Source organism: Elephas maximus, chromosome 3, assembly GCF_024166365.1.
Source record: "Elephas maximus indicus isolate mEleMax1 chromosome 3, mEleMax1 primary haplotype, whole genome shotgun sequence".
NCBI classification, from domain to species: domain Eukaryota; kingdom Metazoa; phylum Chordata; class Mammalia; order Proboscidea; family Elephantidae; genus Elephas; species Elephas maximus.
In genome coordinates, this window is record NC_064821.1 from 211031286 (window position 1) to 211057228 (window position 25943).

Consider the following 25943-nt stretch of genomic DNA (forward strand, 5'->3'; position numbering starts at 1 on the left):
TGTCTCTTTACAGGTCCATTTAAACCATTTACATTCAGTGTGAATATCTATAGGCATAAGTTTATGGTGTTGCATTCATCATCAAAAAGAACATTTCACGATCTATCCTGAAGTACAATGCTGTCAGTCATAGGATAATATCTGCATGCTTATGAGGAAGGCCAGTTAATATGATATTCAAATTTATGCACCAACCACTAATGCCAAAGATGAGGAAATTGAAGATTTTACCAACTTCTGCCATGTGAAATTGATCAAACGTGCAATCAAGATGCATTGGCAATTATTGCTAAATGGAACGTGCAAGTTGGAACCAAAAGGAAGAGTAGTTGGAAAATATGGCCTCAGTGACAGAAATAATGCCAGAGATCACAGGATAGAATTTTGCAAGACCAATGACTTCTTCATTGCAAATACCTTTTTTCAACAACATAAATGGTGATTATACACATGGACCTCACCAGGTGGAATACACAGGAATCACATTGACTACATCTGTGGAAAAGACAATGGAAACGCTCAGCATCATCAGTCAGAACAAGGCCAGGGGACCACTGTGGAACAGACCATCAATTGTTCATGTGCAAGCTCAAGTTGAAGAAAACTAAAACAAGTCCTTTAGAGCCAAAGCATGATCTTGAGTACATTCCACCTGAATTTAGAGACCATCTCATGGATAGATTTAACTCATTAAACATTAATGATCGAAGACTAGACAAGTTGTGGAATGACATCAAGGACATCATACATGAAGAAAGAGGTTATTAAAAATACAATAAGGAAAGAAAAGGCCTAAATGGATGTCAGAAGAGATTCTGAAACTTGCTCTTGAACACAGTAGCTAAAGCAAAAAGGAAGAAATGATAAGGACAGAGCTAAATAGAAGATCTCAAAGGGCAGCTCAAGAACACAAAGTAATGAATTATAATGAAATGTGGAAAGACCTAGAGTTAGAAAACCAAAAAGGGAAGACCATGCTCAGCATTTCTCAAGCTGAAAGAACTGAAGAAAAATGTCAAGCCTTGAGTTGAAATACTGAAGGATTCTACACGGAAAATATTAAACGGTGCAGGAAACATCAAAAGAAGATAGAAGAAATACACAGTCACTGTACCAAAAAGAATTAGTTGCTATTCAACCATTTCAGAAGGTAGCATATGATCAAGAACCAATGGTAATAAAGGAAGAAGTCCAAGCTGCACTGAAGGCATTGGCAAAAACAAGGATTCAGGAATTGATGGAATACAAATTGAGATGTTTCAAGTGCTCACTTGTCTATGCCAAGAAATTTAGAAGACAGCTGCCTGGCCAGTTAACTGGAAGAGATTCATATTTGTGCCTATACCAAAGAAAGGTGATCCAACAGAATGGGGAAACTATCAAACAATATCATTAATATAAGGCACAAGTAAAATTTTTCTGAAGATCATTCAAAAGTGCCTGCAGCAGTACATCAACAGGGAACTGCCAGAAATTCAAGCCAGATTCAGAAGAGGACATGAAATGAGGGATACCACTCCTGATGTCAGATAGATCTTGGCTGAAAGCAAAGAACACCAGAAAGATGTGTACCTGTGTTCATACCACTCCCCATCCAACATCCCACCTGTCTTAGTCATCTAGTGCTGCTATAACAGAAATACCACAAGCAGATGGCTTTAACAAAGAGAAATTTATTCTCTCACTGTCTAGTAGGCTACAAGTCCAAGTTCAGGGCATCAGCGCCAGCGGAAGGCTTTCTCTCTCTGTTGTTTCTGGAGGAAGGTCCTTGTCAGCAGTCTTCCCTTGGTCTGGGAGCATCTCAGCACAGAACCTCAGGTCCAAAGGACGCGTTCTGTTTCTGGCACTGCTTTCTTGGTGGTACGAGGTCCCCATGTCTCTCTGCTCTCTTCTTTCTTTTATATCTCAAAAGATTGGTTTAAGACACTACCTAATCTTGTAGACCTCATCAGTATAACTGCCACTAATCTATCTTATTACATCATAGTGATAGAATTTACAATATATAGGAAAATCACATGAAATGGTGGATAATCACACAAGACTAAGAATCGTGGCCCAGCTAAGTTGACAGATAATTTTGGGGAACACAATTCAATTCATGACACCACCTATCTGATGAGGGACTGTGAACACTCCCACACTGCTGGACCAACATCAGGAGGCAGACAGCACCTGCTCAGTGTGCCCTCAGCCACCTCACCAAGCCAGTGTCCAGTGAAGTGGACTCGTCCTTTTTGTTGCTGCCCTGCTCACTCACACAAGGTGAGTGAGTCTTGTGCCCACAGATAAGCAAACAGCAATATACATCTGGTCTGCCAGCCCTGATGTATCAAAACAAAATAAAAAAGCAGGACTAAACAAACAAACATACAATCAATACATAAAGTAATACCTTAATGTCTTGGAAACAGCAGATAATAACAAAACACATAAATAAGCAGGACAAGATGGCTCCAGCAAGTGACCAAAATAATCAGATGAGCTTCCAGTAGAAGAAAAGGCATGGAACTACCTGATGTGAAATGCATTGTGGTTAAAGTGATGGACTACAAACCGAAAGGTTGGCAATTTGAAACCACCAGAGGCTCCACAAGAGAAATACATGCCAGTCTGCTTCTGTAAAGATTAAAGCCTTGGAAACCTTATGGCATCACTATGAGTTGGAATCAACTAGACAGCAGTGAGTTTGATTTTGGTTTTCCAAGAAATTAGGGAAGAGATCAAGGAAAACACAGACAAAACCAACAAAAACATAGCCAAAAATCAAGGAAAAACACAGACAAAGCAATGGAAGAATTCAGGAAAAGCAATAATAAAAGAACAAAACATGAAAATAAACAATTAGAAATCATATAAAAACTCAACTAGAAATCCAAAAGATAAAAGACAAAATTTCAGAAATGGACAACTCAATAAAAGGGTTTAGGAGCAAATTTGAAACACTGGAAGACAAAATCAGCAAGACTGAAAACAAACCCATAGACATTATTTGAAGAAAAATCAGAGAAAAGAATGACAAAAAAGAAAATCTAAGAATATGTGGGACACAATCCAGAGCAAAAATTTGTGCATGATCAGTGCTCCAGAATGGGGAGAAAATGGAAAACGCAGAGAAGATCGTTGAACATTTTCTGTCAGAAAACTTCCCAAATGCCAGAAAGACGAAAAGCTGATCATCCAAGAAACTCACTGAATCCCATATAGGATAGACCCAAAAAGAAAGTCACCAAGACACATCATAATCACACTTGCTAAATCCAAAGACAAAGAAAGAATACTGGGAGCAGCTTGAGAAAAACAAAAAGTCACTTACAAAGGGAAGCAGTAAGAATAAGCTCTGATTATTCAGCAGAAACTATGCAGGCAAGAAGGCAATGGGATGACATATATAAAGCCTTGAAAGAAAAAAAACTGCCAACCAAAAATAATATATACTGCAAAACTCTCTCTCAAATACAATGGCTAAGTTAGGACATTTCCAGATAAACAGAAATGAAGGGAATTTGTAAAAACGAAATTAAACTTACAAGAAATATTAAAGAGAATCCTTCAGTTAGAGAACCAACAACATTAGACCACAACCTGAATCCAGGACACAGGACAGCGTCAGCCAGATACCAACCTGGGTAAAGAACTCTCAAGGATAAAACAAAGCTAAAAGACTAAAAACGTGGAAACTGAGATGTCCATTTGTAAACGATAATGTCAAAACAATAAAAAGGGGAATAAAAGGTATAGGTAGAAAACTTTCAAATGGAAAGGAAGTCAAGGTGATATCAAGGATTAGACAGGTCTATAAAAGAAACAATAACACATGCGAGGAGCGTGCTTCTTAGTTCAATCATGTACACGAAACCAAATGGGCAACATCTGCCCAAAAGTAAAGGTAAGAAGGCAGGAAGAGACAGGAAAAATGGATGGATGGAAATGGGGATCCTGGGGTGGGAAAGGGGAGAGCGTTAACATACCACAGGGATTGCAACCAATGTCATGAAACAATTTGTGTATAAACTAATTTGCTCTGTAAACTTTCACCTAAAGCACAATATAAAAAATTTTAAAGTGAATTTAAAAATTATCAAAGTATTAAAGAAAAAAGGGAGACTATTTATTGAGAACATGAGAATACTAGTTCCACAGGCTGTTGAAAACTACAACACTACTGTTTACAGCTAGTAAGATGTTACAGCTATAGAAATGTACAGCTACCCATCTTTTTATTTGGATTTTAATTCCCTGCTTTAATCAGAATGACATTTTGAGTAGTAAACAGCATATGTGAACCAAAAAACCAGCCCGTCGAGCAGGCTGCTAATAAATAATGTTTCATTGGAGTTTTTCTTGGGCATTGAAGAAACTGCCCTGGTGCGCTTTTGATGGGCTGTGCTAGTAGGTCTGAGAAAACTCCACAGTTTACATGCCATTGGCTCAACGGCTGCTGCCACTGTCCTCAGAAGCTTAAGTGGAGCTACACTTGGCATATTTCAGCTGGGTAAGGAAAATACAATCATGCTTGTCATTAACCCAGCTGAAGTACCCCACTCTTTTCTCTGGCTCCTATGCTTGCTTTAAAGTTCGATTCAATTTCTGCCTCCTCCAGGAAGCCGCATGGCCAGACAGGCCACTGGAGGGCTCTCTCCTCCATTTTCACAGCAGCCCCCTGCCCTTGGCACTTACCATATGTTGCCCTGTATTTTAAAATACATTTTATATCCTCAAAATGTTGAACATTCCCCACCCCCACTAAAAAATTCATTTTTATAATTTGAAAGTGAGAACATTAAGTATTTTATTCTTGATAAATCCTTACATTTAAAGAAATATTCATATGTGAGAAACTGTGTGTATAAGAATGATAATGACAAACGTACCAAAGAATAAATTACAAGTACTGATGGCTGAACATGGCAGATTGAGCCCATGCATACAGTTCTTCTCCCCATGCCTTACTGTAATGACGGGGTTGTAGTTGTGCGCCATCGAGTTGATGCTGACTCATAGTGACCCTATAGGATAGGGCAGGACTACCTCATTGGGTTTCCTAGGTTGTAATTTTTACGGGAGCAGATTGCCAGATCTTTCTTTCCACTCAGCCACTGGCGGGTTCCAACTACTGACCTTTTGGTTAGCAGCCAAGTGCTTAACCATTGTGCCACCATGGCTTCTCATAATGACAGTAAAGGGATAAAAAGATATTGATCCACAAGGACAAAGGAAATGGTAGAGGAGAAAAGAGTGGACAAGAGATTTCCAAAAACGTTTGGAAGAGAGAAAGCAGACACAGGAGCTTTAACTGACCTAGCAGAGAGGAAGGGGTTATTGTCCTAATTATCTGCAGAGGGAGGGGATGGAAGAAAAGCCACCATTTGGGTTGAGTTCTTGGAGGCACCCGATACCACAAGCAAACAGGTGTAGTTGTGGGGTGGAAGCAGCAAGGCTGGATGGAAGTCATTTCCTCTACCCACGGCAGTCTACTACTCTGCCCAGCAGGAGACTGGAGGTTTAGTCGTTAGAGAAATCACACCAAAGAAGTTTTGGTCTCAGAGATACCAGGCAGGGGGGATGGGATGGGGTAAAAACAAGAGAATTTAGTGGAAGTCTACATACTAAAATGTTGGCCCTCAGCCCACTTCCTGACCTGCCAGCAGCCAGATGGGTTTCCCTGCTCCTACCAGGTGGGATATATTGGAGTGTCCTTCTGGGGGAGGATAAGATGGTTAAGTTTCCAGAGAAAATATGTCACATACTTGCATCTCAGTGAAAAGGCCAGCTTAACTGCCTGAGCACCTCACTGAGAGGCCGGTCATTCGAAGGCTCCACCCACATATAAGTAGAGTTTCCAGTTAGCTGAATGGCACAGGATCTCAGTAGAGTAGGCCTGTCAAGGCTACTAACCGGCTGGACTGGATTCTGAGGACGGGCCATCTCAACGCCCACTGCAACGTCCGTTTAATGTTTCAGTTCAATTCAAACCTCTCTGTTCCTTCCCAGCCTTGCTCCTGTAGCTAGGGCTCCGGATGAGATTTCGTTTCAGCCACTCAGATCTACTCACGCTAGACTTTGCTTCAGAGCTGAGTCCCATGGGAGAGAAGCAGGCTGTGCGGCACCTGTTGTGTTGGCCTGGGTCGCGGCAGAGGTGGCGTGCTCTGGATCCCATGGCTATAATGGTGACGCCCTGACTGCGCAGCCTCCGCAGTGGTGGCAGCCACAGCTCCTTTGCAAGCTCAGGCCTGAAATTCAGTTTTGAGAGCTGCCCCTGGAAACCCACTCTAGTTCTATAATTTTGCACTCCCAATGGTTCTTTTTACAATTTATACTCAACAAACTCTTTTCTACTTAAACTAGCTAGAGTAGATTTTGTTGTTGGCAGTTAAGAACTCTGAATATACAGTAGCAATATTTAGTTAACACATATTACAATGCCTTAGCAAAAATGAATAGCCAACAACCAGAACAGAAATCAATGAGAACGTTCACGAGCAGTGAAGAATGCAACCAATGTCACTGAACAATTTGTATAGAAATTGCTGATTGGGAGTATAAACTGCTCTGTAAATCTTCACCAAAAACACAATGAAATATTATTAAAAAACAAATAGCTAGTAAAGCAGAATAGCATTAACCAGCAATACTTCATAAAAAAATAATAAATGTGTGTGTTATATGTATATGCAGTTTTCCAGTTTCCAAGATAATTCACTCGAGCAAAGAGTCTGTAACCAGGAAAAAATTATATACATGATAAATAACATACATGAGAAATTTTCAATTAAAAATTCCAGGTGTGAGTGAGAGGGGTAGCATCTGAACAGCTTTACAAGACAGAAAATAAAGCCATAGATGTGGCTAAAACAGAAAGCATTCCTGGTGACGCGTATTCACAAACTACCACAAGCTGCGTCTGTAACAGCAGGGTGCCTCACAGGTTACATTTTCTCTCCTAGCGAGCTAAGTGCATGCGATTACTTTGTATTTTATACTTTTCCAGTTACTAGGAAGGAAAAAATTTACTTAGCATAGCAAAGCCTGCTGCAAGCACTTTAAATTAACATATTTCACGTGCTTAAGGGTCACTCTTCCCTCATCCTTTTCTGTGTCAGAAGGCAACACAGCTTATATTCTTCAAGCAGAGAAACTTTCAGGTTTGAAATAGTGATTGGATTACTTGAAACAGTATCCAGTAGAAAAAGGACTCTTGCTAGCAAAAGGCACACAGAGAAGTATCTCTCAAGTCTGACTTCTTCAGTGGCCGAACGTTAAACCACAGAGTAAATTTAAGAGACACCGCAAACTCTGGAATGATGTTTCTTCTTCAAACAGCTTTTAAGTGCATATTAATCATACAAAATTCTACATGTATAGCCTGCTGGCTCTACTTTTACTAAATAAAAGTGTTATTTTGACTGAAGATACCACACATTTGTAAAAGTTCAACCTAATGAAAGGATCTTGTTTACTAATACAGCACTATTTTTACTTATTCGAGCAAATGGGGGTCAGAATGGCATAAATACAATCCTCTGAAAATTCCCAGAACTCAGCAGATGAATGATTTAAAATTTCCCCCTTCGTTTGTCACCAAGTTGCAGACAAAAATCAAAGCTGAATTTGCCCCTTCCTCCCCTATCATTCCAGCAAAGAAAGACTCAAAAGGAGCCGGCACTAAGAAAAGAACCACAGGGCCTGAGTATTCAACCAAATTAGTCTCTGCATGAAGCTGAGTTTCCTCCCTCTGCTGATGCTAACATAATTCAACGAGGCTCCTTCTAGGAGGGAAAGAGTCCCTTTGAAAAGCACAGCTGAGTGGCCCCGCCCTCCATCCTTAAACGAGAGCTTCTCTCTGGGTTCTCGGAGAGCAGACTCCGAGACCTATAAGGGAGAGGAGCCCCTTCCCTAAGCCTTCTGAGACTCAGCCCTGGGCTCAGGATGACATTTGGCTGGATCGCTCCATGTACAGCTGGTGGTCTGTGCACAGCCATTGGCTCGGACTCGTTTCTGCGCAGAAAGAGGGCTTTGGACAAGGGAAAAAGAACTAAAGGAGTTCTCCTCCATCAATTCTAATCCTGACTCCTAGCCTGCCCACTGCTTTCTGGGGGAAGGGTGAAGAAAACTGAAAGCTTGGATGGGGCAAGAGAAAGGTGGGAGGGAGAGGGAAAAGGGAAAGGGGCGAAGTGAGAAGGTAAACTGACTATTCATAATTGGGGAAGAATTAAAGCTGCCGTAGCCAGGACTGTTCTCTGCTGTCACAGCACACTCAGGTGGGCCTCACCCCCCTCAGAGAAAAAGACTGTTTAGAGAAGACTCCCAGGAGGGTCCCTGCAGTAAGGCGAAGGACAGACAGTTTGGGGTGAAGACCTGGGGATTCACCCATGGGCTTGGACACTAGCAATGTGAACCCCAGAGAGTGGCTTGATTTCTCATTTCTGTATGGAGGTGATAATTCATACCTCGTAGGGGTACAAGGATTAAATGAGATCATGGAGCCAGGTACTTCCAATAAATGCCTATTTTCTTTTTCATGGAAAAAATCCTTTTAGCCATCATCTTCCCACCCATAAAAACAGTAGGTGTTCTCTCTTCAACAGATTTACAACTAACTGTAAGCTTTTTATACTTCTAAACTACAGAATTACAGAAAAATGAAGGGAAAATAGGAAATTAATTACATGCCCAGTGGATAAACACACATTGAACTTGAACAATATCAGGCCAGGAGGGTGAAAAGCAGCGGACTGTTATTAGCAACTTTAAACTATGCTTTTTTATTCCGGGAGGGTTTATAAGAAAATCAGGATTGTGGGATCGTGTCCACAGCCAGAGAGAGGAAACGCAGCTGCAAGCTGAGGGGCGTGTTTGGTTCTCCTCTCACTCCCACAATGGGTTGCCCAGAACATATTAAGGAAGTACTTGGGGGAAATTCAAGTTCTGAAATAACTATAAAGATAAAAAATCCATAATTAAAGAATCATTTACCTCTTATTTCAGATCTTTAAAAAAAAAAAGAATGACCAAGAGTCTCAAGACTGGCTAGACCAAACTACAGCTTCCATTCAAGCAGCTTTTCTCTTCTCTGCTGGCTCCTAACCAAGATGCCCTGGGTCCGCTGCTGGTGCTGCCACCTCCTTTCGAAGTTTCTCCCTGGGCTATACCCCAGAAGGTTTCCCGTCGCTCCATCTGTCCTGTATTACCAGCTGGGTGTTAAGAACCAAGAAGAGGGACTGTGTGCTTATCTCTGCAGCTCCTACACTAGTAGGCACCTGGTGCCATTTATTCAATATCAACTCGTAGCAACCACATGTGTGTCAGAGTGGGACTGGGCTCCGTACGGCTTTCAAGGCTGTGACCTTTCAGAAGTAGATAGCCAGGTCTTTCTTCTGAGGTGTCTTTGGGTGGACTTGAACCTCCAACCTTTAGGATAGCAGCCAAGTGTGTTAACTGTTTGTACCACCCCGGGACTCCTGGGGTATCTTTAAATTATCCCAAGAGGTAGCTGCCTAGTCCACGGCTGGCCTTAAAAATGCTAACTCCTTCTCCAGTTCTTGGAAACCCTGGTGGTATAGTGATTAAGTGCTACGGCTGCTAACCAAGAGGTTGGCAGTTCAAATCCACCAGGCGCTCCTTGGAAACTCTATGGGGCAGTACTACTCTGTCCTGCAGGGTCGCTATGAGTTGGAATCAACTTGACTGCAGTGGTTTTTTTTCTCCAGCTCTTAGGGTGGTAAGTTTAGGGCAGTGTTTCTTCAACTGAAGTCCTCCAAGCCCCAGAGTTGGTGAGTTCTTACGAGAATTGAAAAAAAAAAAAACTGTGTTGGTATTTAATAAAATTAGCATTAGGGATTTTCTGAATTGTCTAGGGGACCACTTTCTAAGTGAACACTGCTGCTCATTTACACTGCCCATGTTGTGTGGTGGAAGTACCTCATTTGTAGTACACTAACGAGAACACAGGAGAGACTGATGGAATACTTTGATTAGGTACTTTCCTCCAATGACATCGCAGTGCCCTGGGTAGGTGAGAGGATAAAAGTGACAGGAGAACTGTGGGCCATACAGCACAGGGTAGCCCAGGTGTGCTGATCTCCAAGGCACCTCTGCCTGGTAGCCAGAACACATTCCTGTTGACTAGCTAATGATTTATCATAAAAGAACATCATCTCTCCCACTAATGCCGATCAAGAGAGTTTCTCAGTGATATGGTTCTGTTTGCATTTGACGTGCAGTTTTGGTTTGCTATTTTCTATGTAGAACAATAAGCATAAAGTAGATATTTAAGTATAAAAAAAGTTTTCTGTTTGTATATATTTAAGCAACATTATGAATAAAAAAATTTGTCTATACTCAGAATTCAGGGGGCGTCTTTCTTTCAAGGGTGTTTGCGCATTACTCAAATTTGAGAAACATTGGTTTAGGGAAAGTATATCTGAAATCCTTTTAAAAGAGTTGACATATTCAAAATGTTGTTGTTATTGTTAGTGGCCACTGAGTTTACCCTCAACTCATGGTGACCCCATGTACAGCGGAACAAAACTAGGTACAAGTAAATGACCTCGACGTATAAAGAATTTGGAGCGATCTTAGAAGTTGCTTCGATCTTTAACTGTCCTCTGCGAGCCAGGAGTAAAGCTCAGGTCTGGCCCTCAGAGCCCAGGAGGCCCAGTCATGCTTGGGGCATACACCAGGTGTCCTTGGGGGATTACTTCCCTGCTCTGGGCTTCAGTTTCACCATGTGTAAAGCAAGGATAACACCCAGGCTCAGCCCTTTACACTGAAAAATGAAAACAAACAAACCTGACTTTATGGGAACAAAGAAGCAATAGACGAGAAAGCATTTTCATCTCTTCTGGGCAGGGAGGGGGGAAGGTATTATTTAAAAGAGGAGCTCTTGAAAATATCTCAACAATACGTGTCTAATTCATACTGGCACATGTAATTTAATCTATGTTTAATTTTTGCTGAAAATGATCTGCTTCCTTTTAAAACCTGGGTTAGTAAAATGGCTGAATCGTTTGACTCAATCAGACAGACCCACAGAAGAGTGACAGACCCATGGAAGAGTGACAGACCTCTGGGGAAAGACAAAAGGGGCCCTGGTGGTGCAGTGGTCAAGCACTGGGCTGCTAACCAGCCTCGGGAGAAAGATGTGGCAGCCTGCTTCAGTCAAGATTACAGCCTGGGGAACTCCATGGGTCAGTTCTACTCTGCCTATAGGGTGGCTATTAGCTGGAATAGGCTGGAAGGCAGTGGGTTTGGTTCTTGGTTTTAGGGGAAAGACACAATATGGTTGATCCCTCAATAAGAGACAAGAGAGTGAGAATAGGACACAAAGGAAAAAGAAGAGAGAATTCTGAAGAAAAACGTGGTGTCAGCAGTAAGACAAGCGGCATCACATTCAGACATCACCAGGGAGCTGGTGGAAAGGGTCCTTCTTCTCCTGCTAACAGCAAGGAAGCAGCGGTAACAAGGATTTTCACCCCTAAACCTCAGTAAGCACAGACAGAGAAGTTTCGCACAGGCAGCACCAGCCCAACGAACACTCAGAACAACCCAGAGGGAGTTAACAACAAACACAAACACTGAATGTGACCCCACTTTATTGGGCAGGATGTATACTCTCCTCCTCCTCTCTTCTTCCCTGGTCTTCCCCCCACCTTCCTCTTCCTCCTACTTTTCCTTTCCTCACTTGCTCTAAGCTGAAATAATTACTGAATTATTTAAAAACCGAACTTAATCCATTTTTGTTTTATTACTCAGAAGAACTGCATTTCACTATCGGAACATTAATAACTATATAAAATGACAAACTGCAGATTCCCTTCTTGTTTTTAACCACCTGTGTTAAGGAGTACCACGCATTTGAAATAAAACTAAAGTGAACAGAAATACACTGCCTTTCTAGAAGTACCGCCCGCTCTCTTCTCCTCAAGGGTAAATCTCGGTTCTTAGAAAGTCACGCCAATGTTGCACTACACCACTGTCCTTGTGGCTCATCTAGGAAGTCTTCCTTGACATGTGAAGTGACATACCTGCTTTAAAAGACCCTTCAGACTTCTTTGCGGAGCGTGGGTTAGAAGTGCCCAAGAGCAGAAGCAGGAAACCAAATAGGAGAGTAACACAGAAGCAGGAAAGAGAGAATGGTCATCTCAACTAGGGTGGACACTGCAGAGAGAAGCGGCTGGGTTTGGGATGGGTTTTGCAGGGTAGTAATGTTTGGTAAACTATGGCTCTGCAAGCTAAATCCAGCCTCAGCCTGTCTGTACGTTCCCAATAGCTAAGAATGTTTTTTATTTACATTTTTAAAAGGGCTATGAAAAGAGAAGAATATATGACAGAAACTGTATGTGGCCTGCAAAGCCTAAATATTTACTATCTATTTATTTACTATCTATTTACAGAAAAAATTTGCTGACCCCTGGAGTAGAGTCAACAGATACTAAAAATAAACCAGATGGATGGGTGAAAAAAAGAGTGGTCTACAGGGTCGCTATGAGTCAGAACCAACTCGATGGCAATGGGTCTGCAAGGAGCAGGCTGTTTTGTTAGGAAAGTCAAATGTGAGATGCCCTTCAGACATTCAAGTATATATGTGAAGAGGGGAGTTGGATATCCAAGTCTGGAGTTCAGAGTTGGAGACACAATTGTGGTGTGGTGGGTGGTACTCACATACATATAGCATATACCAAACCCAAACCAAACCCAGTGCCGTCGAGTTGATTCCGACTCATAGCGACCGTATATGGTACTTATAACCACAGGACTAGATAAGTTCAGATGGAGGGGGTGTGAGGCAGAGAAACTGATGGGCTCAGGCCAGCCTTAAACACACCAACACTGAGAGGCAGAAGAGAGGAGGAAGAGCAAGCCAAAGGAGGCTAAGGAAGCAGAGCTAGTGAGGAAAAACCAGGACAACACAGTGCTCTGGATGACAAGACAAGAATGTGCTTTAAGATGGAGAGAGGGGTCAATTATATTTACTCTTTCTAAGAAACAGTAAGATATGGATAGAAAATTAACCATTACATTTGTCAAGATAAAGGAAACTGATAAGCATAAGACACACTGTTTTGGTGGAGCAGTGGAGACAGAAGCCTGCTTCTAGATGGTAAAGAGAGAGTGAGAGGGGAGAAAGTAGAGAGAGTGACTACAGACGTGTTAAGAAGAGATATTCCCAAGGGACATCTAATGCCCAAGTTGTAATAAAAAAAGAAACTGCATGTAAGAAAACACTGACTTAAGAGAACATTTTGACTTTGTTAAAATACTGTTAGTATGTTTATTTTTCCCATTTTTTAAAAGGAGTGTATCCTATACAATAGTGGGCACAAAGTGGTTAAACAAAGGTTCAAAGTTTTTTTTTTTTTTTTTTCCTAGAGAGTCAATAGAGCACTAGGGATTCTGGGCAAAGCAACCAATTCCCTGAAACAATATGCAAAGTGTTGTGAATTCATCTACACTGGGAGGGGGTGGGGTCTCAAAAATCAACTGTGTTAACCAGCAATACCATTTGATACTGCTCTGGTGAGGCACCCTGTGCTTTTGAGTGAATTCCGACTCATAGCGACCCTATAGGACAGAGTAGAACTGCCCCATAGAGTTTCCAAGGAGCACCTGGCGGATTTGAACTGCTGACCCTTTGGTTAGCAGCAGTAGCACTTAACCACTATGCCACCAGGGTTTCCTGGTGAGGCACAGAGGGCTATAATTTTAAGGAATTTCATAGGTTTGTTGTCACATCCATGAGTCTGCTTGATGGGGAAAACCCAATTTTTAGCTTGTATCCTAATCATGAGCTTTGTCCCCACAAAATAAAATAGTCTCATTCATTCTCATGTGGGACAGAGCCCAGCATACAGGGAGTTGTCAGAACAGAGGCCAACCAAGAACCACACAACACAGCAGAGCCACCACCAGGGTTACAGGCTAAGGAGGAAGTCAGTTTTGCCTCTCCTGGTGAGGGGATTAGAAAACAAAACCAAACTCTTTAGGAACAGCAGAGAGGGAGCTCTGAACAAATACAAAGGCAACGGATGAGTTTTCTAAACATTTTCTTACATATAAAAGAAGACAATATCCTGGCAAAGACCAGCAGCACAATAACAAAGTGGCACACACCAAGAAGAATCAGCACAACTTGGACAATGAAAGAAGTGTCCAGGGTTTTCCTCAGTTTCATGGTAAGAAGAAACAAGTAGTTTACATAAGAATCTCACTGCAGGCATGTGTATGTGAGTGTGTGCACACATGTGTGTGTGTATATACATGCCGTTGTTTAGGTGCCGTCGAATCAGTTCTGATTCACAGCGACCCTACATACAACAGAACGAAACACTGACCGGTCCTGTGCCATACTCATAATCACTGTTATGCTTGAGTCCATTGTTGCAGCCACTGGGTCAATCCATCTCACTGAGGGTCTTCCTCTTTCTCAAAGACTCTCTACTTTAACAAGCGTGATGTCCTTCTCCAAGGACTGGTCCCTCCTGATAATATATCCAAAGTATGTGAGAAGAAGTCTCACCATCCTTGCCTCCAAGGAGCACTCGGGCTGTACTTCCTCCAAGACAGACTTGTTCATTCTTCTGGCAGTCCATGGTATATTCGATATTCTTTGCCAAGACCATAATTCAAAGGCATCAATTCTTCTTTGGGTTTTCTTTATTTCTTGTCCAACTTTTGCATGCATATGAGGTAAATGAAAACACCAGGGCTTGGGTCAGGGACAACGTAGTCCTCAAAATGACATCTTTGCTTTTCAACCCTTTTAAGAGGTTTTTGCAGCAGATCTGCCCAATGCAATACGTTGTTTGATTTCTTGACTGCTGCTTCTATGGGTGTTGATTGTGGACCCAAGTAAAATGAATCCTTGATAATGTCAGTTTTTTCTTTGTTTATCATGACGTTGCTTATTGGTCCACTTATGAGGATTTCTGTTTTCTTTATATTGAGGTGTAATCCATACTGAAAGCTGTAGTTTTTGATCAGTAAGTACTTCAAAAGTCCTTTTTGCTTTCAGCAAGCAAGGTCGTGTCATCTGCAGATCGCAAGTTGTTAATCCGTCTTCCACCAATCCTGATGCCACGTTCTTCTCGATATAGTCCAGCTTCTGGGATTACATATACATATACACATACTTTTATTAAAACTTATTTTATTATACTATACATGGATATGTAGGTAATAAAAAGGCAGTTCTTATTTCATACTGTGAACTCAGCCATTCTCCCCAAGTCTTTTTATTAATCACTTGAGTTTTACAATTCCAAAAGCTATTGCTATAGTCAGATCTATGGACAGGGAAGACTCAACCTGATTATTATAGATAATATTATTGCACTTAGAGTAGCAAAAAGTGTTAACAATCAGACCTCACATAAAGATGCCTTAGCCAGGCACATTTCTAAGTGTGCTATTCATTACAACTAAGTGCTACTGATTCACACACACGCACACATTCATTATGTATTTAATTGCCATTTGATTGTGAACGCTTATTGGCTTTATGGGATTTAATTGTATATAGAGCATGTATTTTAACTACTTGTTTCATGTCTGTCTCTCCTACTAGACATAGTCACTTGAGAGCAGGGATATATTTGTTAGTTCTAGAACTCTGAACACGATAAATCAAAAACCCAAAACTGTTGCCGTCGAGTCGATTCCAACTCACAGTGACCCAATGGGGCAGAGTAGAACGTCCCACAGGGTTTTCAAGGCTGTAATCCTTACGGAAGAAGACTGCCACATCTTCCTCCTATGGAGCAGCTGGTAAGTTTGAGCTGCCAACCTTTCGGTTAGCAGCTGAGCACTTAACCACTGAGCCACCAGGGCTCCTTTCTGAACATAACAGACCCCTATAATTGTTTGTTGGATGAATGGGAATTAAGCATAGTGGTTGTTTGACTCAATATAGAGTAATTAAACTCCAGTGAGTTTGCATAGAGGAGCCCTGGTGGTGCAGTGGTAAAAGTGATAGACTGCTAACCAAAAGGTTGGTGGTTGGAAACTACCATCGGCTCTACAGGGGAAAGATGTGGCAGTCTGCTCCCGTGGACATTTACAGCCTTAGAAACCCGGTGAGATCGCTATGAGTCGGAATTGACTCAATGGCGGTGGGTTTGAAGTTTTTCGAAGTTTTGGTTTTGTATAGTCATTGATTTCCCAGTTGTGTTTTTTAATCAGGTGAGAATGAAATAATCATGAAAGCCTAACTCTTTAAACAAAAAAAGGAGCTCTGGTGGCACAGTGGTTAAAGCGTTTGGCTGCTAACTGAAAAGTCAGTGGTTTCAACCCACAAGCTGCTCTGTGGGAGAAAGAAGTGGCAGTCTGCTTCCGTAAAGATAATTTACAGTCTTGGAAACTCTATGGGGCAGTTCTACTCTGTCCTATAAGGTCACTAGGAGTTGGAATTGACTCGACAGCAACAGGACTCTTTAAGTAATTTATGGCAAAAATCTTGGCCAAACCATATTCCAAAAATACACAAGCTTTCCATGGGAACCATGTATAGATGAAGAATGTTAGGAAGGGGCTACTGCTTACTGGATCCTGAGGTGCTGCTTCAGCTGCTTGGGAAAGTGTTTTCCATAGTGGAAAGTCGTAAAAGGAGAGGTCTTTGGTGAAAGCTGTTGGTGGAATTAAAAAATAAATAAATTGTATTCTTACAGAAGACACAATTTGTAGGACTATTTTCCATTGAGTCATTAAATAAATGCAGGGTGTTAACCAGAAAATACCTGGGAATATACCTAACAAGGAGTGTGCAGAGCCAGTATAAAGAAATTTACAAAAAGTTATGCTGAGGGACACAAAGATGAAATAGAGAGACAGACCTTGGACTAAAATCTCAGGATTACAAAGTTGTAAAGTCTTCCTTAATTAACTAACTATAATAAAATCTGAGAGAAAAAAATTCAATATCATTTTGCAAGAGGTAACCTGACAAAATGATTCTATTTGGAAGAATAAACAGGTGACATTAGTGAGGAAAAAAAGAAAAAAGAAAGTAAGTGGGGGAAATACGTTCTCTCAAACATTAAAATCAAAATTTAATGTAAAAAAATGACAAAATGGTAGACATTACAAGCCTGCTGTAAAGGTCCACTGGCAGACAGTGAGACAGAAAATAGCGCAGAAAGAGAGGAACATATGTGGGAGCTAATGATAACAGCAGCACCACAAATTAGACTCCTGAATGCATGATTTTAGAAAAACTAGTTACCTGTCCCTCTCCCAAAAAACTTTGAGATGAGTTAAAACTCAAAGTGATAGAGTATAGTATGGGTGATGATTTTGGCTAAGATTGGAATTAAAAAAAAAAATCTTTTGGTATTTTGACACAAAATGGCTATGGGGCACTTCTTTGTGGCAAAATAATGGACAGAATTGAAAAACAGAAGACAATTTGAGAAAAAGTACCTGCAACATATATGACTAAAAGATTATAATAATGAAACTCAAAGGGCTTTAAAAAAATCTGTCCAAAAAAAAAAAAGGTAGGTTGGGCAGGGCCAAGATGGCTGACTAGGTAGATGCTACCTCGGATCCCTCTTGCAACAAAGACTCGGAAAAACAAGTGAATCGATCACATACATGACAATCTACGAACCCTGACCATCAAACACAGATCTAAAGAGTTGACCTGAGTGACAGGTGAGCGAAAAGCTGCGCCCTGAAGCAGCAACCGCTTCTGGATCCCGTGACCCACTCCACAGCCTTGAGCCCTCGTAGTTCCCTGGTGCCGAGTGGCAGGGCTGATTGCAGCTTGCTGAGGCGGGGCAGGCATAGGACACAGCCCTAACCCCTAGCCCCTGGGGTAACCTCCATAGAGACTCAGCTAGCGCAAGCAGGCTGTACACTGACGTGGCTAAGGAGAGAACGAACGAGCAACCACGGGGAAGCCACGACTGTTTTCGGAGCCTGGAGCCACCATCCCAGTCAGAAAACCTTGGTGCCGGGTTTTGGACTAGGCGCAGGGGAGCTGAGCATGGCATCCTGAGAAGGGGCAAACACGGGACGCAGCCCTAGCCCCCTGAAGTGACCTCAGGGGAAGCCCAGCCAGTGCACGCAGGCAGCGTAGTGACGCGGCTGACAGGAGGAGAAGTCACCAGGAGGCAGCGACTGGTTTTGGAGCCGGGAGTGCAGCATCCCAGCTGGGGAACCATGGCGCTGGGCTTTGGACCGGGAGCGGAGGAACTGACCACGGCTTCTGAGACAGCACATGCACAGGACGTGGGCCTCACCCCCGGGGGCAATCTCGACCCAGCCAACACACACAGGCTACCTGCCCCTTGGGAATCTCAGATAAAACAGTCCTCACCAAGCAAGATAAGTAACTTTGTCTATATTCCTGGGTGCTGCTCTCTCCTGTATATCTGATCCCTCCCCTCCCGTTCCCAGGTGGCTTCATTAACATTGGAATTTCCTGGGCCAGAGAGTGAAGTGCTCTACACTTTTTTTTTGTTTGTTTGTTTGTTTGTCTTTTCCTAACCCATTCTCCTGGCCTGAGAGAAGCAGCTACAAAAAACCCAGGGACCAAAAATCCTTCCCTGACTTCCTGAAATTGGACTAAAAATACAGAACCAGCTCCAGCCAAGCATATGTGATCCACAGTCTTGGGCTTTCATCCCTACAGGGAACAAGGTGGCTATTAAAATGCGAAGGTAATTCTGATAGGGATCTGACTGTAATTATTTTAGCTGATTACTAGAAAGACAAGTTTCCCAGGTCTGATATCTCTACCTATTAAACACAGCCCTCACTGACCCACAACGGGGAACTGAGGGCTGAAGCTCCACCCAAACCACCTAACCTCCTCTCATAGGGGTCTGAGGATAGCAACATCTACCAATCTGTAGAGGTACATGCATTGGGTGCCTAAGGTACAGCTGCAGAGCCCACCCACCAAAGTGCTTTAGGAATAGAGACATACCTACATCACTGGCACTTGGGGAAAGCCTGTCACCATCCTGCCCCCCCAGAATGTGACCCCCTGCTGCTACTAGAATCTGGTGCACACAACTATCACCACTACTCCTCTAAGCGAATAGGTGACAGTGTACCCCACACACTTGGTGACCCAAAATCAGATTCTACTCAAGAATAGTGAATGGACTCTTAGGCTTATATTTCTGGTAATGGCCCAAACCACCTGGTAAGAGGACAGAAGTGATTTAAAGGCTACAACAATCAAGACAGCACAACCTAGTAGCCCATCTATGTATATTGAAAGAAAGCAAAACAAGATAAGACTCAGCGAGCAAAAATAAAATGAATCATTACAATATCTTATAGATGGCTCGGAGACAGCAGTCGATATCAAACCACATAAAGAAGCAGACCATGATTGCTTCTACAACTCCCCAAATTAAAGAATCAAAATCTTTCCCAAATGAAGATACAATCCTGGAATTGCCAGATGTGGAATACAAAAAACTAATTTACAGAATGCTTCAAGACATCAGGGATGACCTCAAAAATGAAATAAGGCAATCTACAGAAAAAGCCAAGGAACACACTGATAAAGCAGTTGAAGAAATCAAAAAGATTATTCAAGAACATAGTGGAAAAATTAATAAGCTACAAGAATCCATAGAGAGACAGCATTCAGAAATCCAAAAGATTAACAGTAAAATTACAGAATTAGACAACTCAGTAGGAAGTCAGAGGAGCAGAATCGAGCAGTTGGAATGCAGAGTGGGGGAGCTGGAGGATAAGGCAATTGACACCAATACAGCTGAAGAAAAATCAGATAAAATGATTAAAAAAAAATGAAGAAACCCTAAGAATCATGTGGGACTCTATCAAGAAGAATAACTTGCGTGTGATTGGAGTTCCAGAACAGGGAGGGAATAACAGAAAATACAGAGAGAATAGTTGAAGATCTGTTGGCAGAAAACTTCCCTGACATCTTGAAAGACGAAAGGCTATCTATCCAAGATGCTCATCGATCCCCATTTAAGATTGATCCAAAAAGAAAATCACCAAGACATATTATCATCAAACTTGCCAAAACCAAAGATAAAGAGAAAATTTTAAAAGCAGCCAGGGATAAAAGAAAGGTCTCCTACAAAGGAGAATCAATAAGAATAAGTTCAGACTACTCAGCAGAAACCATGCAGTCAAGAAGGCAATGGGATGACATATATAGAGCACTGAACGAGAAAAACAGCCAGCCAAGGATCATATATCCAGCAAAACTCTCTCTCAAATATAAAGGTGAAATTAAAACATTTACAGATAAACACAAGCTTAGAGAATTTGCAAAAACCAAACCAAAACTATATGCAACACTAAAGGAAATTGTTTGGTCAGAAAATCAGTAACATCAGATAACAACACAACACAACACAAGGTCACAGAACGGAACATCCTGAAATCAACTCAAATAAGGAAATCACAAAAACAAATTAAGATTAATTTTAAAAAGAAAAAAATGCTCAAAACAGGGAATCATTGAAGTCATTATGTAAAAATCACAATAATCAAAAAGAGGGACTAAATACAGGAGGCATAGAACTGCCATATGGAGAGGAAAACAAGGCAATATAGGATGATACAAGCTAGGTTTTTACTTAGAAAAATAGGGGTAAATATTAAGGTAACCACATAGAGGTCTAACAATTCCATAACTCAAAATAAAAACCAAGAAAAACATAACGACTCAGGAAACATAAATTCAACTACTATGAAAACGAGGAACACACAATTTACAAAGAAAAACATCTTAGCACAAAAAAGTAAGTGGAAAAATGAAATTGTCAACAACACACACAAAAAGGCATCGAAATGACAGCACTAAACACATATTTATCTATAATTACACTGAAAGTAAATGGACTAAACACACCAATAAAGAGACAGAGAGTCAGACTGGATAAAGAAACACAATCCATCTACATGCTGCCTACAAGAGACACACCTTAGACTTAGAGACACAAACAAACTAAAACTCAAAGGATGGGAAAAAAATATATCAAGCAAACAACAATCAAAAAACAAGAGGAGTAGCAATATTAATTTCTGACAAAAATAGACTTCAAAGTTAAATCCACCACAAAGGATAAATAAGGACACTACATAATGATTAAAAGGACAATTGATCAGGAAGACATAACCATATTAAATATTTATGCACCCAATGACAGGGCTGCAAGATACATAAAACAAACTTTAACAAAACTGAAAAGTGAGATAGATACCTTCACAATTATAGTAGGAGACTTCAACATACCACTTTCGGAGAAGGATAGAACTTCCAGTAAGAAGCTCAATAGAGACTCGGAAGACCTAATTGCTACAATCAACCAACTTGACCTCATAGACCTACACAGAGCACTCCACCCAACAGCTGCAAAGTATACTTTTTTTTCTAGTGCACATGGAACATTCTCTAGAATAGATAACATATTAGGTCATAAAACAAACCTCTGCAGAATCCAAAACATTGAAATATTACAAAGCATCTTCTCAGACCACAAGGCCATAAAAGTGGAAATCAATAACAGAAAAATCAGGGAAAAGAAATCAAATAAATGGAAACTGAACAATACCCTGCTCAAAAAAGACTGGGTTATAGAAGACATTAAGGAGGGAATAAAGAAATTCATAGAATGCAATGAGAATGAAAACACATCCTATCAAAACCTCTGGGACACAGCAAAAGCAGTGCTCAGAGGTCAATTTATATCGATAAAGGCACACATACAAAAAGAAGAGCCAAAATCAGAGAACTGTCCCTACAACTGGAACAAATAGAAAGCGAGCAACAAAGCAATCCATCAGGCACCAGAAGAAAACAAATAATAAAAATTAGAGCTGAACTAAATGAAACAAAGAACAGAAAAACAATTGAAAGAATTAACAAAGCCAAAAGCTGGTTCTTTGAAAAAATAAACAAAATTGATAAACCATTGGCCAAACTGATTGAAGACATACAGGAAAGGAAACAAATAACCCGAATAAGAGACGAGATGGGCCATATCACAACAGACTCAACTGAAATTAAAAGAATCATATCAGATTATTACAAAAAATTGTACTCTAACAATTTGCAAACCTAGAAGAAATGGATGAATTCCTAGAAAAACACTACCTACCTAAACTAGCACAATCAGAAGTAGAACAACTAAATAGACCCATAACAAAAAAAGAGATTGAAAAGGTAATCAAAAAACTCCCAACAAAAAAAAGCCCTGGCCCGAACGGCTTTACCGCAGAGTTCTACCAAACTTTCAGAGAACAGTTAACACCACTACTACTAAAAGTATTTCAAAGCAAAGAAAATGATGGAATACTACCTAACTCATTCTATGAAGCCACCATATCCCTGATACCAAAACCAGGTAAAGACACAACAAAAAAAGAAAGTTACAGACCTATATCCCTCATGAACATAGATGCAAAAATCCTCAACAAAATTCTAGCCAATAGAACTCAACAACATATCAAAAAAATAATCCACCACGACCAAGTGGGATTTATACCAGGTATGCAAGGTTGGCTTAATATTAGAAAAACCGTTAATGTAATCCACCATATAAATAAAGCAAAAGACAAAAACCACATGATCTTATCAATTGATGCAGAAAAGGCATTTGACAAAGTCCAACACCCATTCATGATAAAAACTCTCAGCAAAATAGGAATTGAAGGAAAATTTCTCAACACAATAAAGGGCATCTACAAAGCCAACAGCCAACATCATTCTATATGGAGAGAGCCTGAAAGCATTTCCCTTGAGATTGGAAACCAGACGAGGATGCCCTTTATCACCGCTCTTATTCAACATTGTGCTAGAGGTCCTAGCCAGAGCAATTAGGCTAGACAAAGAAATAAAGGGCATCTGGATTGGCAAGGAAGAAGTAAAATTATCTCTATTTGCAGATGACATGATCTTATATACAGAAAACCCTACGGAATCCTCCAGAAAACTACTGAAACTAATAGAAGAGTTCGGTAGAGTCTCAGGTTACAAGATAAACATACAAAAAATCACTTGGATTTCTCTACATCAACAAAAAGAACATCGAAGAGGAAATCACCAAATCAATACCATTCACAGTAGCCCCCAAGAAGATAAAATACTTAGGAATAAATCTTACCAAAGATGTAAAAGATGTATACAAAGAAAACTAGAAAGCATTAGTGCAAGAAACTAAAAGGGACCTACTTAAGTGGAAAAACATACCTTGCTCATGGATAGGAAGACTTAACATAGTAAAAATGTCTATTCTACCAAAAGCCATCTATATACACAATGCACTTCCGATTCAAATTCCAATGACATTATTTCAAGTGATGGAGAAACAAATCACCAAATTCATATGGAAGCGAAAGAAGCCCCAGATAAGTAAACCATTACTGAAAAAAGAAGAAGAAAGTGGAAGGCCTCACTCTACCTGATTTTAGAACATATTATACAGCCACAGTAGTCAAAACAGCCTGGTATTGGTACAACAACAGGCACATAGACCAATGGAGCAGAATTCAGAACCCAGATATAAATCCATCTACATATGAGCAGCTGATATTTGACAAAAGCCCAGTGTCAGTTAATTGGGGAAAAGATAGTCTTTTTAACAAATGGTGCTGGCATAACTGGATATCCATTTGCAAAAAAATGAAACAGGACCCATACCTCACACCATGCACAAAAACTAACTCCAAGTGGATCAAAGACCTAAACATAAAGACTAAAACGATAAAGATCATGGAAGAAAAAATAGGGACGACATTAGGAGCCCTAATACAAGGCATAAGCAGAATACAAAACATTACTAAAAATGACGAAGAGAAACCAGATAACTGGGAGCTCCTAAAAATCAAACACCTATGCTCATCTAAAGACTTCACCAAAAGAGTAAAAAGACCACCTACAGATTGGGAAAAAATTTTCAGCTATGACATCTCCGACCCGCGCCTGATCTCTAAAATCTATATGATTCTGTTAAAACTCAACCACAAAAAGACAAAGAACCCAATCAAAAAGTGGGCAAAGGATATGAACACGCACTTCACTAAAGAAGATATTCAGGCAGCTAACAGATACATGAGAAAATGTTCTCGATCACTAGCCATTAGAGAAATGCAAATTAAAACTACGATGAGATTCCATCTCACTCCAACAAGGCTGGTATTAATCCAAAAAACACAAAATAATAAATGTTGGAGGGGCCGTGGAGAGATTGGAACTCTTATACACTGCTGGTGGGAATGTAAAATGGTACAACCGCTCTGGAAATCTATCTGGCGTTTTCTTAAAAAATTAGAAATAGAACTACCATGCAACCCAGAAATCCCACTCCTCGGAATATACCCTAGAGAAATAAGAGCCTTTATACGAACAGATATATGCACACCCATGTTTCTTGCAGCACTGTTTACAATAGCAAAAAGCTGGAAGCAACCAAGGTGTCCATCAATAGATGAATGGTTAAATAAATAATGATATATTCACACAATGGAATACTACATATCGACAAAGAACAGTGATGAATCTGTGAAACATTTCATGACATGGAGGAACCTGGAAGGCATTATGCTGAGTGAAATTAGTCAGATGCAAAAGGACAAACACTGTATAAGAAGACCACTATTATAAGATCTTAAGAAATAGTATAAACTGAGAAGAACACATTCTTTTGTGGTTATGGGGGGGGGAGGGAGGGGCGAGAGGGGTATTTACTGATTAGTAGATAAGAACTATTTTAGGTGAAGGGAAGGACAATACTCAATACAGGGAGGGTCAGCTCAACTGGACTGGACCAAAAGCCAAGAAGTTTCGGGGATAAACTGAATGCTTTGAAGGTCAGCGGAGCAAGGGCGGGGGTTTGGGGACTATGGCTCAAGGGGACTTCTAAGTCAATTGGCATTATAAACTCTATTATGAAAACATTCTGCATCCCACTTTGAAGTGTGGTGTCTGGGGTCTTAAATGCTAACAAGTGGCCATCTGAGATGCATCAATCGGTCTCAACCCACCTGGCTCAAAGGAGAGTGAAGAACACCAAGGTCACATGATAACTATGAGCCCAAGAGACAGAAAGGGCCACATGAACTACAGACTTAACATCATCCTGAGACGCCCAGCCACAACTGATGACTGCCCTGACAGGGAGCACAACAGAGAACTCCTGAGGGAGCAGGAGAACAGTGGGATGCAGACCCCAAGTTCTCATAAAAAGACCAGACTTAACGGTCTGACTGAGACTAGAAGAATCCCGGTGGTCATGGTCCCCAAACCTTCTGTTGGCCCAGGACAGGAACCATTCCCGAAGACTACTCATCAGACATGGAAGGGACTGGACAATGGGTTGGAGAGAGATGCTGATGAAGAGTGAGCTACTTGTAACAGGTGGACACTTGAGACTGTGCTGGCATCTCCTGTCTGGAGGGGAGATGGGAGTGTAGAGAGGGTTAGAAACTGGCAAAACAGTCACAAAAGGAGAGACTGGAAGGAGGGAGTGGGCGGACTCATTCAGGGGAGAGTAAATGGGAGTATGTAGTAAGGTGTATAAAACCTTATATGTGACAGACTGACTTGATTTGTAAACTTTCACTTAAAGCACAATAAAAATTATTTAAAAAAAAGAATACTGTAATAGTCAAGCAGCAAAGAATAATTTTAGCAGTTCTCAGATGATGAAAGACAAGTGGTCAATGAGATAGAAGACACCGAACCTCACTAATGATCAAAAAAACTCATGAAAGCTACATGTGTGTATATTTGCATATTAAACTGATAACATTCCATACTGACCAGATTTGGGGAAATGGAGATTTTTACACACTCTTGGTTGGAATATTTATTGGCACAGCCTCTTGGAGAACAATGGGGATATGAAAATATTTATCAAAATTTAAAATGTGTTCATCTTTGACCCAGTAATTTCATTTTCTATATTTAAGAATGTAACCTAAGGAAATATTTACACAGATATACCTAT

General features: G+C 40.8%; 1 protein-coding gene across 8 annotated transcripts in view; it reads right to left on the reverse strand.

The window, feature by feature from the left end:
- The window catches only part of DNM3 (dynamin 3), a 735481-nt gene that overhangs the window by 199475 nt on the left and 510063 nt on the right, over positions 1–25943 (reverse strand). Inside the window, exon 16 of one of the 8 annotated variants that reach the window (XR_007516879.1) lies at positions 16540–16622. The exons of the other annotated variants lie outside the window; for them this stretch is intronic. The gene's annotated coding sequence lies outside the window, so the exon portion shown is untranslated. The remainder of the gene's footprint in view (positions 1–16539; positions 16623–25943) is intronic. 8 annotated transcript variants of the gene reach the window in all.